At 43.8% G+C, this 18,416-nt stretch overlaps 1 long non-coding RNA gene across 1 annotated transcript in view; it reads right to left on the bottom strand.

The window, feature by feature from the left end:
* LOC148110078 (uncharacterized) overlaps nt 1–15,904 on the bottom strand; it is a 46,503-nt gene extending 30,599 nt beyond the window's left edge. The window contains exon 1 of the long non-coding RNA XR_015724497.1: nt 15,766–15,904. This is a non-coding gene — a long non-coding RNA (uncharacterized LOC148110078). The remainder of the gene's footprint in view (nt 1–15,765) is intronic.
* Between the last annotated feature and the right edge of the window lie 2,512 nt (nt 15,905–18,416).

The following is an 18,416-nucleotide window of genomic DNA, read 5'->3' as shown; positions in this document are numbered from 1 at the left end:
CTCAACAGAATACATCCAGCACTTTCTCAGCAGCTAATGTGAGTCACTTTTTGATTCAGAAAGCAAGAGAACCACATAATTTTTTAACAATGCTTTAAATAAGATTTTTAAAAATTAATTCCGAATGTCTTCTCCTTTTGCGTTGTTGCAGATTAGGGAGTTTTTGCTGTTATTAACTGTTTTATTAAGAGGGAGTCTAAAGCTAATATGTTGTACAACACCACTGCACCTTAATAGATATCATTTTTGAAAAGACCTTAACTTGAAAATATAATGATCAGAGCCAGAAAATTCACAGAAACTTCTGGAAGAACAAAAACATCTATTTAAAGGCAATTAATCTCTTACACTAACTCAGAAGGAAATGTTTTAGATGTTCATGGCCTACTTTTTACTTTGCATGAATTTCTAACAAGCTTGCATATCAATTCTTCCCACCCTTGAGAATTGAATTAACAAGTGAAAAACAAGGTAGTAGAAGCAGATTCACTGACAGCAGCAAAAAGGAATAACTGATAGTCTTTAGGTTAAGGGAGGAATAGAAAAAAAAACTACAAAAGAACTGTTGTCTCAAAAAATATTGAGTCTGGGGCACGTGTCTGGCTCAGTCGGTAGAGCATGAGGCTCTTGATCTTGGGGTTGTGAGTTTGAGCCCCACACTGGGTGTAGAGATTACTTAAAAATAAAATCTTTTTAAAAATATTGAGTCTGGGGCGCCTGGGTGGCACAGCGGTTAAGCGCCTGCCTTTGGCTCAGGGCGTGATCCCGGCGTTATGGGATCGAGCCCCACATCAGGCTCTTCCGCTATGAGCCTGCTTCTTCCTCTCCCACTCCCCCTGCTTGTGTTCCCTCTCTCACTGGCTGTCTCTATCTCTGTCAAATAAATAAATAAAAAATCTTTAAAAAAAAAAAAAATATTGAGTCTGACACCACTTAATGTAGCGGCAAACAGTTCACTATTTTCAGTAGTATTTGAAAATATGAATAAATTTCAGCACAGTGTTAGGAATGACAATCCTTAACAATGGCCCTGAGGCATTAAGTAAGATCTTCTTTAAGAAGGCAAAACTAGTGTACCATATGCCAGAATTATTCTATCCCAAATTGTTAAAACAATTTTTTAAATTGAAAGGAAAGAATCACTTACAGGAAGAAACATCCTGTTTCTTGAAGATGCCAGGAAAACGCGACATCTCTGTGACTACCAGAATTGGAAGAGCCTAGAAAGCAGCTGAGTAATCACCTCTGAGCTGGAGAGGAAGAGTTACTGCTTTCCATTTTCTGCCGGGAGGACTGAAGGCAGCAGAGACAGTGCAACAGTGCCATTGGTTAGAACACCGGCAATGGAAAAGACACAGATACTGAAGTTAAATCTGTTTGACTCCTGCTTCTGTCACCCACGAGTTGGACAGTTTTGGACAAACGACTTCTTCCCCAGCCTCAGTCTTCTGTCTGTAAATAGGGATCATAACACCTACTTCAAGGAGCTCTCTTAAGAGCACAGAGCGGGATTCCTACCAGGAGCTTAGTCATATACATTAGCTGCCCATCCTCGGGCTCTCAGTGACCAGCCTCTGGGCAGTTACACAAAGAGTAGAAGTGGAGGGCGCATGGAGGAAAGGGGTGACTTTTGCCAAACAGTGTTAAAGAGCTGACTTAAATACGGTTGAAAAATGAGCAATACACCTCCCTGCCACCACGGTGGCCTTCCAGAATGTATTTCCTCGTGTGTGATAGGAGCGGCTTTTCTCTCTGAGTTTCAAACGAGTAAAACTGGTGAAGGGTGGGAAAGCGATGAGACATTTGGCAGTGCAGTTACTGTATGTCCAACATATCTTGGGAATGATCATGAATCCTTCAATACCAAGGCATGATTCTAATAACATAGATTCATTTGCTCCTCTGTTCATCAACCATTCAACCAACATTTATTACGTGCCTGTCATATTCCCAGCAGTGCATCAAGTACTAGGTATTCAAAGACATGGATCTTGCCCTCAGGCATCATACAGCATCATGGACAGGCATGTTAACTAGTGTCCCAAAGCCTTGGCACTCAGAGTATGGCCTGTGGACCAGCAGCATTGGTATCACCTGGGAACTTGCTAGAAATTCAGTATCTCAGGCCCCAACCCAGGCCTAAGGAAACAGAATCTGCCTTTTCACAGGATTACTAGGTGATTCGCATGTGCATTATAACTTGAATGCACTGCTTTATTGCGTATGGCTGCTGGCATAATGGGATATATGTAGAATAAGGTGGGGCACACAAAAGTCCATTTTGACTTTAAGTGAATCAAGAAAGGCTCTACAGTAAAAATGACCTGTATTTGTTTGCTAGGGCTGCCTTAACAAAGTACCACACACTGTGTGGCTTAACCAACAGAAATTTATTCTCTTAGAGTACTGGAGACTAAAAGTCCAAGATCAAGGGTTCATTCTGAGGGCTGTGAGGGAGAATTGGTTTCAGGCCTCTCTCCTTGCTTCTGATAGCCTGTCATTCCTTGGCTTATAAATGGCATTCTCCCAGTGTCTTCACATTGTCCTCACTCTATGCAAGTCTATCTGTGTCCAAATTTACTCTTTTTAGAAGGTGCCAGTCATTTTGGATTGGGCCTGCCCTACTGACTCCATCTTTACTTGACTGGCTACAAAAACCCTATTTCCAAATATGGTCACATTTACAGTTATAGGACTTCAGCATCTTTTGGGGAGGATGCAATTCAATCCTTAACATGAAGCCTGACCTCCAAGTTGAAAGATGATTCGATATTAGGGAAGTACCTTGGGGAAAGAGCAGGGGGGGCATTTCAGATGGTGGGTGTCACCGCATTAAAGGCGTAGGTGTGTGAGACGATCTGCTAAGGAGCGACATGCCTGTAACCACGGTTAAAAAACAGATGCAAATGGGAGGTAAGGTAAGGAAGTAGGCAGATCACTAGAAAAGTAGGCAGATCTCAAGATGCCTTAAGAGCATTGAACTTTTATTGTGTAGGCAATGGAAACACACAGCCAGGTTTTTAGTTCCCCGGAAGCAGGGTGCAGAGTAGGCTGAGGTGGACTTGGATTTGAGTCACCAGTGATGAGGCCACCACTCTGGTCTTAGTGAGAGATGATGAAGGCCTGAACCAGGGCAACATCAAAGAGGATAAGGGGGGAGATGAGAGTCACAGGGAAATGGTGATGGATGCCAACCTGGAAGCTTCTTGGAATCCCAGGTTTTTAACTCAGTCTGTTCACGTGAGGGATACCTAGCCTTGGGATTCGTGGTCCTTCAGGAAGAGAATGTTTGGCCCAAAGAGAAAGTAGGATGAAAGATGAAGGATGTAGCCCCTCCCCAGCCCCACTCCTGATAATCAACCTAGGGGCACATCAGCAGACCTCACCGGCAACATTCACACACAGCTGCAGCAGGAGAAACACTCATGACTCTCCTGGGATTCAGCTCAAAGAACAAAGAGAAAGAACCCAGATTGACAGGAGTCTCTATCAAACCAGAAACTTTAGGAATTAATTTAGAATCTTATCTTCCCAAACTGCTGGAGGTGGGCCAGCTCTTGAAGAAGGGTACTGGAAGAAAATCACCCAAGTATCGAATGGCTCAAAAGATCTGATAAAGGCATGTGCTCGCTGAGAAGCTGGGCAGCTTTGGCAGGCCTGTCATGGGCTGGGAAGTTAGAGGGGACTGTTCTAATCCATCTTCAATCTAATTTTTCTCCACCCAATTACCTCCTGAGCACCAGGCGTGGCAGCCTTGGACTGCAGTAAGGCCCACCGGAGAGTGGTGCAGGAATCTCAAAGCCGCACATGGTTCTCAGGGTCTCTTAAGTCAGCCAGAGTCCTCCCCTGGGCTGACTGACAACACAGATGGACCGTGAAGGGGAGCGAAGTGACGTGGCAGCTAGAAATGCAGAACTTCTCATTATCACGCCTTCGCAGCTTAGACATTTTTTCCGCAGAAGGCCAGATAGTAAATATTTCAGGTTTCATGGACCGCATACACTCTCTGTCCCCTATTCTCTGCTTTTAGTTTGTTGTTGTTGTTGTTGTTTTAACAATGCTTTAAAAATGTAAAAGTCATTTTTAGTTTGTGGGTTGTACAAAATGAGGCTGGAGGCTAGAGTTTGCCAACCTCGGGCTTATAGCAGGCCCATGACACCACAGACCCAACCTCGGGCTTATAGCAGGCCCATGACACCACAGACCCAACCTCGGGCTTATAGCAGGCCCATGACACCACAGACAACGACAGACAAGCAATCCATCTTGCTTGATCATTTGAGGACATTTGGGTTTTTCTTCACACCTCTATCCACCATAGAGTCTGATTAACTGGACTCTTGCAGTTAGCTGACTTGAGTGCTCTCCAAGAATTTAGCAGCAAGGCTTGTGCAGCCTGCCTCTTGATGAACATACCCTGAGAGCTCAGGTCCATAGTGATTGATGTGCAGGAAGCAAATGGCCTCTTGTCTTCCACTGACTGCAATAAAGCCATGGGCACTATTAAGAAAACAGCATCCTTACTGAGAAACAGAAGGGAAAGGCCTGGCTCTGAAATGGCACGACTTCGCATTTCCCGAACAGTCATGGGTTGTACTTCCAATTAGCTCCAACCCTCCCAGCATTCTGCCCAGCAACTCTTGGGGGAGCAACTCTTGGCCAGCTCACACACATCAGGTGTTGCATTAGTAACCCACATCATAGAATCAATACAACAGGCCTGGTGTTTGCTTTCTGACTCATGGACAGGATTTCTATGGAAAGGCAGTGTGTATTCCCAACAATGCCCAGTCTGTTCAAGGTACAGACTCTTTTAGAAGTGTCTGGTCTAAAGCAGAATAGGAAAAAAGGGAATAATCTGAAAAGGAAGAATTAAAAAAAAGAAAAGAAAAGAAAGAAAGCTCTCAGTTCCAAACCCAAATCTCTATTTTAAGGCCCTAAGATGCAGCTATAACTATGTGCTTACATCGATATCATGGAATGAGTTAGGCTCATTAGACTCTAGCATATATGCAAAGACAAAAACATGTTATGTATAGCTATGGCTCTGGATGCTAGTAGTATTTTATTCCAGAAGCACTGACAAAGAAGTTGATTTCAGTGTACATAAAGATAGCTGGATATTTGCCCAGTGACCTATGGCATAAATAAATACACATTGTGTACCACTGGGGAAAAAGAGGAAAAACTGCTCTGTTACCTTCTCCTTTCCTTCTCACCCCCCAACTCTGCGCAGCACCCAGCCTGCTGTCGGTTTACAGTAGGCATCCTGCCAATAATCAAAAGGAAGAAGGTATGTCTATCATTACAGCCTGTGTGAATTTTTTGGTCACGTGAGCCCGGACAAAGCCGTTCTTGTCCCAGTAGGTCAGTGTGCTCCTGAGCTGCGTCCACAGGCACTTCCCTGGGTGTCTCCGAATCCCCTCAAAATGAACTTGCAGTTGTGTAGCCCAGAAAATTGTCGGGTGAAAAAAGAAGACCAACTTTTCAGATATTGCATTGCTGGCTTACTTTATATCCAGAATATTCTGTTTACATAGGGTATTTGTTGAACTTAATATAACCTGGAATATGCTCACTAAAATTTCTAAAATAGCATGTAAACCTTTTGTTTTAGATTTAACTATATCCATGAACTGCTATTGGTCTGCACTAGTTGAAAACTGTCTACAAAAAGTTAAAACTGACTAATATGGTAAGAATATACAACAGTACCAAAGATGACAAGCAAGTTGCTCTTTAAATTATGTTCATTTAATAACTGAAAACATTGTACTGCACATAAAGGATTTTACAAGTCATAGCATGTTAACTGCTGTTTCTCAATGTACCCTTCTATCTGTTCCATTTCCTTCTGAATGCCATAACCCAATGCCCTGCAAGTGTTAAGAAAGGACAGATTTTGAGCTATAGTAGTGAGCTCTGCCATGCACAGCTGCCTTCTTAGAATAGTACTGCCCATTGCCAACATAAATGAACAGCATCTTTTTGTGGGACTTACTGTCAGAAATGCTCTAGTCTCACATCTGCAAGTTTGATTGGTAACAGAAGCAACACAAGGAAAAATATGCGATGCCTGCATTCTGCTTAATGGTGCGGTCTGTGCATTTGTTATTTAAGACCCGGCCTTCATAGCAACCTTTGAATATGCAAAATGAACTTAGGGATGCCAGAGTTAATTAACACCAGCTTCATTTGATGGACAAGCTTTGTAAACAATGAGGATTCTAACTTCCCTTGACTTGAATTTGGGAGCCTGACAATTTCTATCCCTAGAGTTAGAAATTTGTATAAAGTATAAATAGATGAGTTCAGGTCACTTTTACCTGCCAAAAGATGGAATACAGATTAGTAAGGACACTTGCACACCCACAGGCTACTAGATGTAGGAGGATTTTCGTTTTTAATGGCTAACAGTAATACCTCATTTAAATTCAGAGAGATGTCCAGGCTTTTCCTCCACAGAGTGGCAGGAATCTATTTTAGATCTTGGGCAGACGCTTTAGAAGTCCTAGGTTGTAACCTCCTTTTGCTAAATTTCCTTCTGCACACTTCTTCAAGAATAACTACCACTTTACTGTTCTCAAAGTGACCATGTAGTCAGTTGGATACAACAGAAGAAGATCTAATTTTTTCCATGTCATACACAGCGCCCTCAAGATACTTCAGTGGCTCAGCCTCTTGCCCAAGACAAATTTTCTCCACATTCTCCTTCAAGCCACTTACTTCATGGTTCCATACAAATCATTCCCCCACACAAAATACATCCACGTTGCCACAAAAATACCCATCTCCAGTTTGACACCTGGCATTTGAGGCTTGACACTCAGAGGTTATAAAAACCAGGCAGGTTATAATCTCTGAATTGAGAGTGGGCCCCAGTGGATTTTCATTTTTCCAGAGGCTGAATATCCAGGTCGCTGCTCTTCCTCTGGCTGCTTGCCTTTGGCACTTTGCTGCCCATTCACTTCCCTCGGAGTCTGGGCAAGAGAAGTAAATGCAGTTTGAATTCACATCCGCCAATGCTGTTGCTCCTTAGATACTGCCTGGTGAAGAACTTGGCCAGGAAGAAGATTAAAATGCCTATATCATTTAAAAATATACATTATCTATGGATTGCAGGCATTCGTATATTAGGGACTAAAACAAATTTTATACCTCTGTAAACGAGCAACTTATTCCAACAATTTAGGAGGAATGTAGACAAGTCAGGATCCAAAGAAAATGAATCAAGAACTAGAATATGGAGAAAGCTGAAAAGAGTGTTGCTGAAATCTGGAAAAGGAAAGGCTCAATGCTGATTTCCCGGTCTGTAATGTGAAGGGCTCATATTGGATGACAGCTACAGGTTTTTATAGCTGTAACTTTCTACAAGTTTATGGATAAGTATAAGATTGATCATTATTTGTTCCTGCATAGAGTGGTAATTTCGAGGAAAGAGCTGGGCACTCGGGGCTGGGCTATTTTGCTTTTCTTTCAGGATGCTGCTCTAAGGTTGCCAAAGATATTCTAATAGTCACTATGAATCCACCAACCTCTAGCACATACCATAGCACTATTCTGGGAGCCCAGGATACAAAGACAAATAAGACCCAGACTCTGCCACCTGGGAGCCCAAAAGCTAGTGAGCGAGACAAATGTAAAAATCATCCCGGTATAATATATAATAAAGTGCTTTGCTAGAGATGATGCACCAAGCGTTTGGAGTTGCACTGAAGAACAAATAACTCTAAGAGGAATCTAAAAAAGTTTCTCCTGACATTTTTGTCAGGTCTTGAAGGCTAAGGTGAGGGTGCTCTAGGCAGAGGAAGGGAAGGAAGGGCATTCCTGAAAAAGTGGTAAGTGAGGAATGGGAGGTAAAGGAGCAGCTTGTGGGGCCAACGTGGTGTGAGAAGAAGGCAAGGACAGCAAAGTGACTGGAGATGAGACTAGAAACATCACTTCACAGGGCGCCTGGGTGGCTCAGTTGGTTGAGCATCCGACTCTTGATTTTGGCTCAGGTCACGATCTCAGGGTCAGAAAATTGAGGTCCGCATTGAGTTCTGCACTGGGCATGGAGCCTGCTTAAGATTCTCTCTCTCCCTCTCCCTCTGCCCTTCTCCCCCCACCCCACCACACTCACTTGCACTCTCTCTCTCTTTTTCTCCCCCCCCCCAAAAAAAACAGTTTAAAGTACCTTATATAGCTCATTAACCAATTTGGATATCATCTTTAAGGTAGTGGTTCTTGACTAGTAGGAAGGCCTTCAGATGGAATATGTCTTATGTTTCTGAATATATATTATTGGTCAACGTATGTCAATGCTATATTTATTAATAACAAAATAAACTTAAATGTGTTGCTGAATTTGAAGTAGATTTAGTTTATGCCATTTCTCAAATAACAGGCACTAAAAGTATAGCTAACATGTGGGCATCCAGCAGGTGTTTCAACATGAAAAAGGTTCCATGCAAAAAGAACAAGAACTACTGTTTTAGGTAACAGAAAACACATTTTCAATCAGGAATGAGGAATGATTTGCATCACTCACGTTGGAATGAATGTAGTTTAGAATGATCACTCTAAAAGATATTTAAGGATGGATTTGAGTGGAGTGAAAAGAAAAGAAAGGATACCGATGAGAAAGCTGATCCAAAAAAAGAAAGTCAATCAGCTGAACAGTGATTAGGACCTCCAACAGAGACGACAGTGACGAGGAGAGAACAAACTCATGAGATATGCAGAAAGTAGAAATAAATATATTTGTTGACAGATTGGATGTGGAGGAGAGAGGAGGGAGTAAGGACCACTCCCAGGTTTCAAGTATGGACACTGAGATGGGAATGAATATATAGGAAGTATATATAGCATATATAGGAAATAAGATTGTTGGAAAAGGTAATAAGTTTGAATGGGGCTATATTCACTTAGAGATGCCTGAGAGACAGAAAAATGGAGTCCTCAGTAGGCGATGGGAAATGTGACTCAGAACCCCAGGGAAGAGGCAGAGGCCACAGAGAAGAGTTTGGGAATCGCTAGAATAATGGGGGTGGTGGTAAACTGAAACCTCAAGAGTGAATGACATTACCCAGAGAGAGTTGTTGATTGTAAAAAAAAAAAGTAAATAAATAAAAAAGGATCTCAGAAAAGAATGCTAGGAAACATTAAACTTCAGGGTTGGGCAGCAGAAAAGGACTGGCAAAGGTGACAGAAGACTCAAGAGGATCTGAAAGGACAGTGAGATAGAAGATTCAGGAAGAAGTGGCAAAGGGCTAACTATTATAAAGGCAAATAAGAAGAGAACAGAAAAGGGGGCTATGGACTCTGGCCACCTGTTAGCCATCTTACCTGTGGTAAGAACAGTTTAACAGAAGGGTGGACAGGGAATCCAGGGCACGGGAGATTGAGTAATGAGTTAGGAGAGGAGGAACTGGAGGCCAAGAGTGAAAGGGAAGGAAAGAGAGAAAAGGACAGTAGATGGAGAAACAGACAAACAAGGGAAATTATCTCAGCTCTGAGGAGACTTGAGTTTATAGGTTTTGCCAATAAGAAGTAACCCAGGTAAAGGGATCATGAAGCTACTGGAAGGGAGGAGTCAACTGACAGAGCAAGTCCCAGGGGCAACAGAAGGCTCAGATCACCATGACCCTTCCTCTCGGACTACCTAGACACGTTACTAGTCCTTCCCCCAGGCTGGATAAAAGTGTTCACGTCTCTACACCATTGTCCATGCTGCTCAATTGGCTAGAAATGACTTCCCTGCTTTCTCTAGCTAAACACTTAAGACTCACCCCTCTGATCCAGAGCAGATCTACTCTCCTCTGAGAATCCTTCTTTGATTTCCTCCGCAACTCCCCAGCCCTACCCAAGGTGAGATGCACCTTGTGTGGACCTTCATCACCGCCTTTATTTGTATTGTAACTCCTGTTGACTACTCTGCCCTCCCCCAACAGAATATGAGTTCTTGAGAGCAGGGGCCTTGTCATACTAAACTTTGTATCTTAAGTACCTAGCACACTGCCCGATTCATAGGGGTGGGGAAATACTATTAAATATTCACTTTGGAAGGTGCTTCAATTCTGGCAAAAATGGTGTTAGATATGTAAGATGATCTTTATTTTACAGATGAGGAAGCTAAAATTTAGAGGCTGTAAGCAACTTGCTCAAAGCCATACTACAAAAAGTCATAGCAAAGTCAAAGCAAATACTGATGTTAGCCTTGCCATGTATGCTTTGGCTCCCAGTGAAGAAAGATATAACATTGAATCGATACAGCCCTTAAAGTTTTATGCCCCTCAGCCTCAACCAGCCCCACAAAATCAACCCTTTCATGTTTTTCAGAGCATCTCCTTAATACAATCTCCACACATTCGACCAGCACTTTTTTTCTTCTCTTTGAGAAGCCCATCTCCTATCACTCCATTATTCTCAGCACATCATGACTGATCCAAGCTCAAATGTGACCTCTCCCACAAGCCTGTGCACTCAATTCTGCCATTAAACCTCAAAGGTGCAACTAAGGCGGAATGTAGGTCACACGCGCATACAGCTCCCCTGCCGAGGAGATTGAGAGAAACAGGTTTGTTTGGTTAGCTTTCTCGTGCCTACGATACAGGACTAGCTGGAACAGAGACTGAATGGATGTTCAATAAGCTAATTCTTCAGTTTCTTCCACAGATTGACAGTGTTTCCCTCCAAATCGGCATACCCCGAATGAAAATAACGTTTTCCTGGCAGTGAGATTTCCGACCCTCCCGTTTCTTTGCAGAGGCAATACCATTTTTTTAATCCACCAAAACACATACGCAAAAATTTAAAGCCAGCTCTTCTCTCTCTTTTCATTGGCTATGTCCAATTTTTTACAAAGACCCGAAGTTGCGTTTCGCAGGAATTGTTTTGTGGATAGACACTTCCTGCTCCATTCCTGGTGTCCCTATCCCATCAAGAGTCTCTGTGCCTCAGGCCTGCGTGTTGCAACTACTTCCCAGCCTGTCTACAGGCCTCCAAGCTCAAACTCTTTCAAAACATGGTTTTGTCAGGTCCGGCATCCTCCTAAAACACAGCTCTCATGATCTCAACTCCTGGTCAAAATTATTCACCCAGAGTAAAACATGTGGTGTTTGATTAAGAATTTCTAATACAACCTTTCCCATGAGCTAATATATCCATGGGCGGAGAAAAACTAAAACCCAAGATTGCCAATCTATTTCTAAAGTCTGGGAGGAAATGCTACTAAATACAAAATCTTTGAAACTGAACTGAGAAATTCCATAAAAGATGACATATTATTTCATCTAAAATTGAAAAACTGAAGACTGGGAGAAGGCAAAGCCATTGTTACTTCTTTCCCACTTCCTGCTCCCTGTCACACTCAGGTTTGTACTTTAGAAAAGCCTATGCACATGACTCACATCAGGTCTCTATTTGACAGTGCTGTTCTAGAGTAATGGTCAGGAAAACAAAGAGAAAAAGCACGAAAGAAGAAATACAAGCGGCCAATAAACTGGAAAAACGGTTCCACCTCACTTATAATCTAAGAAATACAAAGTAAAACAAGATACTATTTTTTCCTATGAAATTATCAGTTAAAAAGGAAAACTCATTGTTGGCAAGGGCTTCCTAAGATGGGCACTCTCATACACTACTGGTGGGAACAGAAATTGATTCAACCTTTCTGGAAAGCCATTTGGCAAATGAATCAAGAGCCTTGAAAACACTTATATTTTTTGACCCAGTGTCTCCATTTCTAGGAATTCAGCCTAAAGAAATAAATTTTTTAAATGCAAATAAGGATATTCATCTCAGTGCTATTTTTAATAGTGAAAGATTGGGAATAATATAAATAACGAGTAATAGAGAAACTGTCAAATATATTATGGTACTCCTACTTTATTAATATTCTCTCACTTTAACTAATTTAAAAAAATATTATCTAGCGGTGAGGAAAATGTTCTCAAAAAGCGTGAAAAAAACAGAACTTAGTTCTCGGTATAAAAAATATTATAAGTAGATATATGTATTATACATTTTTGAACACTGTATTTCATAGAGTTAAGATCATAATTTTGTGTTTTATAACACATTTCATAAAGTTAGGATCAAAGTTAAATAACAGAAAAAAGATTATATGTGGTTATGTACAAGAGGTGGAATTATTTATTTTTTTTAAAGATTTTATTTATTCATTTGACAGAGAGAGACAGCCAGCGAGAGAGGGAACACAAGCAGGGGGAGTGGGAAAGGGAGAAGCAGGCGCCCCACTGAGCGAGCAGGGAGCCCAATGTGGGGCTCGATGTGGGGTTCGATGTGGGGCTCGATGTGGGGCTCGATCCCAGAACGCTGGGATCACGCCCTGAGCTGAAGGCAGACGCTTAACGACTGAGCCACCCAGGCACCCCACAAGGTGGAATTATTTTATGTCATCTCTTTACTTTCCCGGGTTTTTTCCCCAAACTATTTGTGAGTATATACTACTTTTAAAATCAGAAAACCATCACTTTCGTTGAAGTATGTAATGGACACATCAACTGCCACCCTCTGTTTTAGGTTTTGATGTCCTCTATAAATCAGATCCCCTTTCCCATTGTTCCCATCAGTCATGTTCCCGTTCCTCGCTCTTCGCTGGGATGTCTGTCCTCACCCCCACTTTTCCCTAATGCAGTCTGACTTCCCACTGAACACCAGGCTGTTCTGAACGTGCACAAACACTCTCATTTATCCCACCTAATAATCTCGAAAGGTAGGAATTATCAACCGTACTTTCAAGAAAGCGGGGCGGGGGGGGGGGGGAGAGGAGAGAGAGGAAAGGCTGTTTTTCCCCTACTAAACTACAATTTTCATCCATTCTCCTTGCCTTGTGTACAAATGTTTTCATCTCAGCTTTGCCATTAATTTCCCGAGTGACCTGGGGCAAGTTAAATGTTATAAGGCTCAGCTTTCTCATGTAGAAAATGGGAACAAAAACAGTACGACCACCACAGAGCTGTAGCGAAGGTTATAGAAAGAGTCCCCTTAGTCTGTTTTGCATAGTGCCTGGTACCTTACTATTATCCCTATCAGTCCTTCTCGCCTTCCAACTCTTTCTGGCTCTCGAGACCCATTCTCTGGCTTCTCTATATTCCTTGTCTCATAACGGCACTTGATTGTTTTGTGTTATCTTTGAATCTGCAACAACTCTACAAGCTCCCAACAGGTAGAGACACAGTCTTCTCCTTCCTCTCCGCCTCCCACCACATCCAGCACTGTGGAATGTGTTCACATTCTAGACTCAATAAACATCTAATTGTTTAAAAAAATTTAATAGTCAGTAGCATTGTTTCTCATGTCAACCCCTGGGCAAACCTGTCTATAAAATTTCATGGAGCGTGAGAAGTCAGACTTGTGCATTTGACAAGGGGGGGGGTGTCTCCCAGATACGTTCTCACGCCTAGCCAAAAGCTGAGAAGAGGCCCATCTGTTTCACTCACACAAACTTAACCCTCCTGCATGTTGCCAGGGGTTCATTAATAAGCAGGGCTCCCAAGCAATACCCATTTTCCAGTTAATTGCTTTCCTCTCCTTCCCATCCTGCCCCCAAAATCATATGCTGAATTTTAGTGAGATACAGCATCTCGACAAAGAAACTCACATAAGAGATTTCTTTAAAAAAAGCCAGGCCTGTCCCTCTGTCAGTGCACACTCAGCCCGTCTCCTACAATGCCTTGCCACAGGACTCATTACCAGGCAGACCCAATCCAAGATCAGAAAATGAGTCTGAGATGCTCCAAGGTTTTTAACCACCCAAGGGAAAAAATGGTTTTCTTTGGCACACATTGTTACTAAGGAGGGATTGATATTTAATGAAATGAAAAGGAGTTAGGTTAGGAATAATAAGAAAAAGTTAATCACCCAGAATATTTCATTTTCAAATAGATTCAACAATAACTTTCTGAGCATTAGCTTTGTGCCAGACACACTGCTAGACACTGGGCATAAAGTGGCCTTACTGTTGTTAAATTCCAGTGTGCCCATTCTCTCTCCTTGCCATCCCCTAGCCCACATCACTCCCCACAGTGACTCAGCACCCCACATTCAACCCCAAGCCTGACTCCCTTGACAGCTTGGTGAAAAGTGATGTGGACACAGTAGGAAATCAACAACTATTTGTTGGAGGAATGAATTAGAAAGGAATCCAAGTTTTTGGTTTCCCCAACTTTAAGCACACGACCCACTGAGTGAGAAACATTCACTGGCCCCAGGAAGGCAGGATCTTCCAAAAGCTGCTCACAACATCGCCTGGAAGTGGGGAGGAAGGAATTCCGGACTGGATGAGTCGCACACACATGCACCAGGGGGCAGAGTGAGCAGCATTTTTGGAGTAGACCCAGGGCCGGTGCCTTTCCAAGAGAGTCCTCCTGGAGCCGTTTGAGACCTCCCAGTAGAACAACAACATGTTTTCTGTGCTTCTCAGCACATTTAGATTCCTAGTCAAAGGGCCGTCTTTGTCGAGATGCTGTATCTCGCTGAAATCCAGCCTGTGATGTTGGGGTCGGAATGGGAAAGAGAGGAAACTAGAAAGTATTCCTCGGGTATTCCTCCCCTTTCGTTGGGGAGGCTGAAGGAACAATGGCCTCTGGGAAACTCTAACAGAATTCCACCATCTGAGGGGCCTTCCACTCCATGTCTCAATGGCCAGCCCCATAACCTGGATGCATTCTTAGTTTTACGTACCAAGAAGAACGTGTAACATTTGGAGGACAGTAAACCCCAGACCCACATTGTTCCATTAGACTCTTCCTTACTACAGGCAGTAGGTACCACTCAAGCACTGTAACCCTCACATTATCAGAAATAATTCAGAAATGCAAACTGAAGGAATTCTCCTACAAATGGTATTTATTACTTAAAAAGAGAGAATTGTTTTCCCTTTTATGGTATCTAAGATATCCATTTTTAAAAAATGTTTTTCCAGCACACTGCGAATTACTTCAGAGTTGGGAAATGCTCCTTGCTAGGAAAAGGCTACGTGCTCTGAGGTTTGGTGCTCAGTCCTGATCAAAATATTGTTTATTCGGGCAACTACATTCTTCTATTGGTAAGGCCTGGGGAGTTTACTATTAATCCCAAATGTAAACCTCAGTTAGAACTGCTGCTTACAAAAGGCGATTACTATTTAACTCTTATGTTCACAGCAAATCTTGTAAATGCCTCCATTAAATGAGAAGACAGCACTTAGTATTATCTCAAGCTGGAAATTCCAATTGCTATCTTAGGTGACCTAAACTACATCCCCCTTGATCTCCACCCCCCATTGCAGCTCTCTCCGCCAACTGCCCCAGAGAACACCTCACAGTTTGGCCTAAAGCTGAACTTGCACCAAATTCAGACCGGACAAAGGGAAGGCTGGAAACTGGGCCTGGTGGTTGGTACAGTGTGCAGGAGCCATTTTCCTACTTCAAAGAGTTGCTGTCTGGACAAGAATTGAATTAGAAGAATCATAAACACACACTGAATCAGTCACCAGATTTAGCAAAACAAACAATATTGAATGGGACATAACTTCGAGTAAAAATTATTCTTGTTTATCTGATACTCAAATTGCACGAGGTATCCTTCTTTTATCTGGCAACTAGACTGTATGGATACCCCACACTTGGAACAGTGACCCTACAAGATGGAGGCCCTCAACATCCCACAGAGACGTTCTCAAGATTTCTTTTCTAGGGCATGCTCAAACACCCAAAGTGGAAACGGAGAGTCCGAGCCATCTGGAGGGCAAGGGCTTGTCCCCTCACAAGCCTGGCTCACCTCTGAGGAGAAATCCGTATAGAAAGACACAAGGAGAACGTGGAAGTAACCAGATTCTTGCCCGCTTCCTTCCTCTTCCTACAGGTTCGCTTCTCTGGCTTTCTTCCTCTTCCTCTCTCTCTCCTGGCTCTCCTCTCCTCTCGCCTCTCCCCACCCCCTCCCCACCCCCAACTAACAAACACTCCTAGTCACTGGAGATTTCCCGTGCCCACGTGCGGAGCGACCGAGGCGGGTCGGCCCAAGAAGTAGCGGTGGGCCAAGCCGCGCGGGGGTTTGCCAGCCCCAGGCGGGGCGGAGGCGGGGGCCGGTGGGCGGGCGGCGGCAGCGCGCGCGGCCCCTCCGCTGCCCCCCGCTCGGCGGCCGCCGCCCTGCGGCCTGGTGGGGGCCGGGACCGCGGCGGGGCCGGGCGGCCGGAGGGAGGTGCCCCGTGGGCGCGCCCCCAGCAGGGGCGCCGGGCCGCCGCCGCCGCGCTCGGCAAGGACGCGGCCCCGGCCAGCGGCTGCTCTTTATTAAACTGCTGGGCGAAAGGGCTTCGAATAAAAACGTCAACTTTCCAGTAGCGGCGGCGCAGGAGCCCGGACGTGGAAAGTTCCGGGACGGCCGGGATGTCCCGGGGGAACCGGCACACACGCAACAGTCGTGCCCTTTCTGGCCTTTGGTGTCTGTCCCTCGACTTCCCTTGTCTGCGCCCCCGGGCAGTTTCCCCCTCACAGCGGGCAGGCCTACCTGCCACCCCACCGAGCCGCTCTCCTCTTGCACCGGGAACATCCATCTCGGGTTTTATTTCCTCCCGAGACACCAGAGGAAGCCTCAGGTGGGTTTCCATGTCAACCTTCACTGAAGTCCAAACATTTGGCTTTCTCAAAGGCAGTTTAACCTCTGCCACCACATCCTTAGAGTGGCAGAGGTTTTGTTTTGTTTTGTTTTTTTCAAAGCTTTAACCAAAAAAATAAAAATAAAAAAGAGAAAGAACTAGAGCTTTCAAAAGACTCGGGCTTCTGGGGGTTTCTATTAACAGAATGATAACACATCTTGAAACAGGATATTTATAATTTGTTTGGTTTCACGTTTATCCTCCCAAAGCTGAACAGTAATGGCTGAGAGCTATGAAAACACTTAGGTAAGGAGAGAGGCCAGAGCAGAGATAAAAAGGATAATTGGAAACAGGGAAGCAGCCTCCAAGTTGCACCTTCTTGAATGCTCACAGCGTTGCAGGCCAGAGAGCTCATGGCAGGCCGCAGCATCCTCTCATTCTGGACGCTCCACAGCCAGCCCCTTTCCAAGATTTACTTATGCAAGCTTAGCTGCAATTTTCCACAGATACTCGGGCCTGGTCCTGGGCCACCTTCTCCAGTGAGAGACCTCCTGGGACGGGAGCTTGGGGAGAGCATGTGGTGAACACAGGTTCCAAGCTTTGGAAAAGGCCACCTGGAAATGGAAGAATAACCTGTTGGATAAGGGATTTACCAAGGCCAGGCTGCACTGTGGGAAGGGGGAGAGCAGGAGGGGTGCAGTCCCACGTGTCCAGCCATCAGATGATGGTAATATATGGGTCTAGTGAGACCACACGTGGAATAGTATGTTCCTCATGGCCTCACAAGGAAGATGCACATACTGAGTTGGCTGCCATTCAAAGAAGAGCAATTAGGATGATTAAGAGGCCAGAGGGAGTGACTTAGGGGGAGAGATTAAAAGAATTAAACATGTATACCTTGGCTAAGCTCAAAGCAGAGGGAATGTGGAAACTCTATAAGCATCCTCAGAACATAAACACGAGGAGAACGTGGAATTGTTTCACATGGTCCCTGAGAGATGTAACTGAACTAATAGGATGGAAGAAAAGAAAACTTAACTACCTACTGGAGAAAGCTTCTGAACTGTCAGTCCCAGGGTAGCTTTGACACTCAAGGAGTGTCAGAGTCACACCTAATTTTCTCTAAAACAAAAGAGAGCAATACAACATGATGGGAGAGAATTAGGTTTATATAACAGGGGCTGGTGCAACCGGGATATCTTGCAAGGAAAAAACAAGAACAAAAACAAAACACCACAGGACAAACAACAGCAACAACAGGGCAATTTCTTTAAGGTAGTATCCAAAACCTTTGAAGGCTCTCTACTAAGTTTATTATCTTATGTTTTAGCTTGGCGTTCAAAGCTCTCTCCATCTGGCCTAAGCTCACTTTCCTGAATTTATCTCTTATCAAACCTCAACATAAGCAAGTCTCCTGAATGTTCCTGGTATAGTTCCTCCTTGTTCATGAAATCCTCCAACCTAGAATTCATCCTTCTATTCCACTGTCCAACTCTTCAGGTCTTACCCATTTAGGGGTATTTGCTTAAATCCTGCTTCCTCTGGCTACCCCAATCCATAATGCTTCCTCTCTCGCTCCCTCTGAGAACTCATTTTGGCACCTATCAAACACTACTTGCTTTGTAAGCTGATATGTTCTTCTCTTTTTAGAGAAGTTATGAGTTTCTTAGGGTCTTCTCCTCCACTTTGACACCAGCTTTGCGATTCTTCCTTGCCAGCTCTTCTAACCACTGTGAACCAGAATTCACATCATAGGATTCTCTCCTGGTTTCTTCCTCCTTTCCGTTCCTTCTTAGTCATTTCAGGCCTTCCTTCAGATGGTAATGCTCTTCAGAGT

The sequence above is a fragment of the Ursus americanus genome, chromosome 5 (genome assembly GCF_024610735.1).
Source record: "Ursus americanus isolate L20-20 chromosome 5, mUrsAme1.1.p, whole genome shotgun sequence".
Classification (NCBI taxonomy): Eukaryota; Metazoa; Chordata; class Mammalia; order Carnivora; family Ursidae; genus Ursus; species Ursus americanus.
Note: the sequence above shows the minus strand (reverse complement) of the source record. Positions and strands in the feature narration are given on the sequence as shown.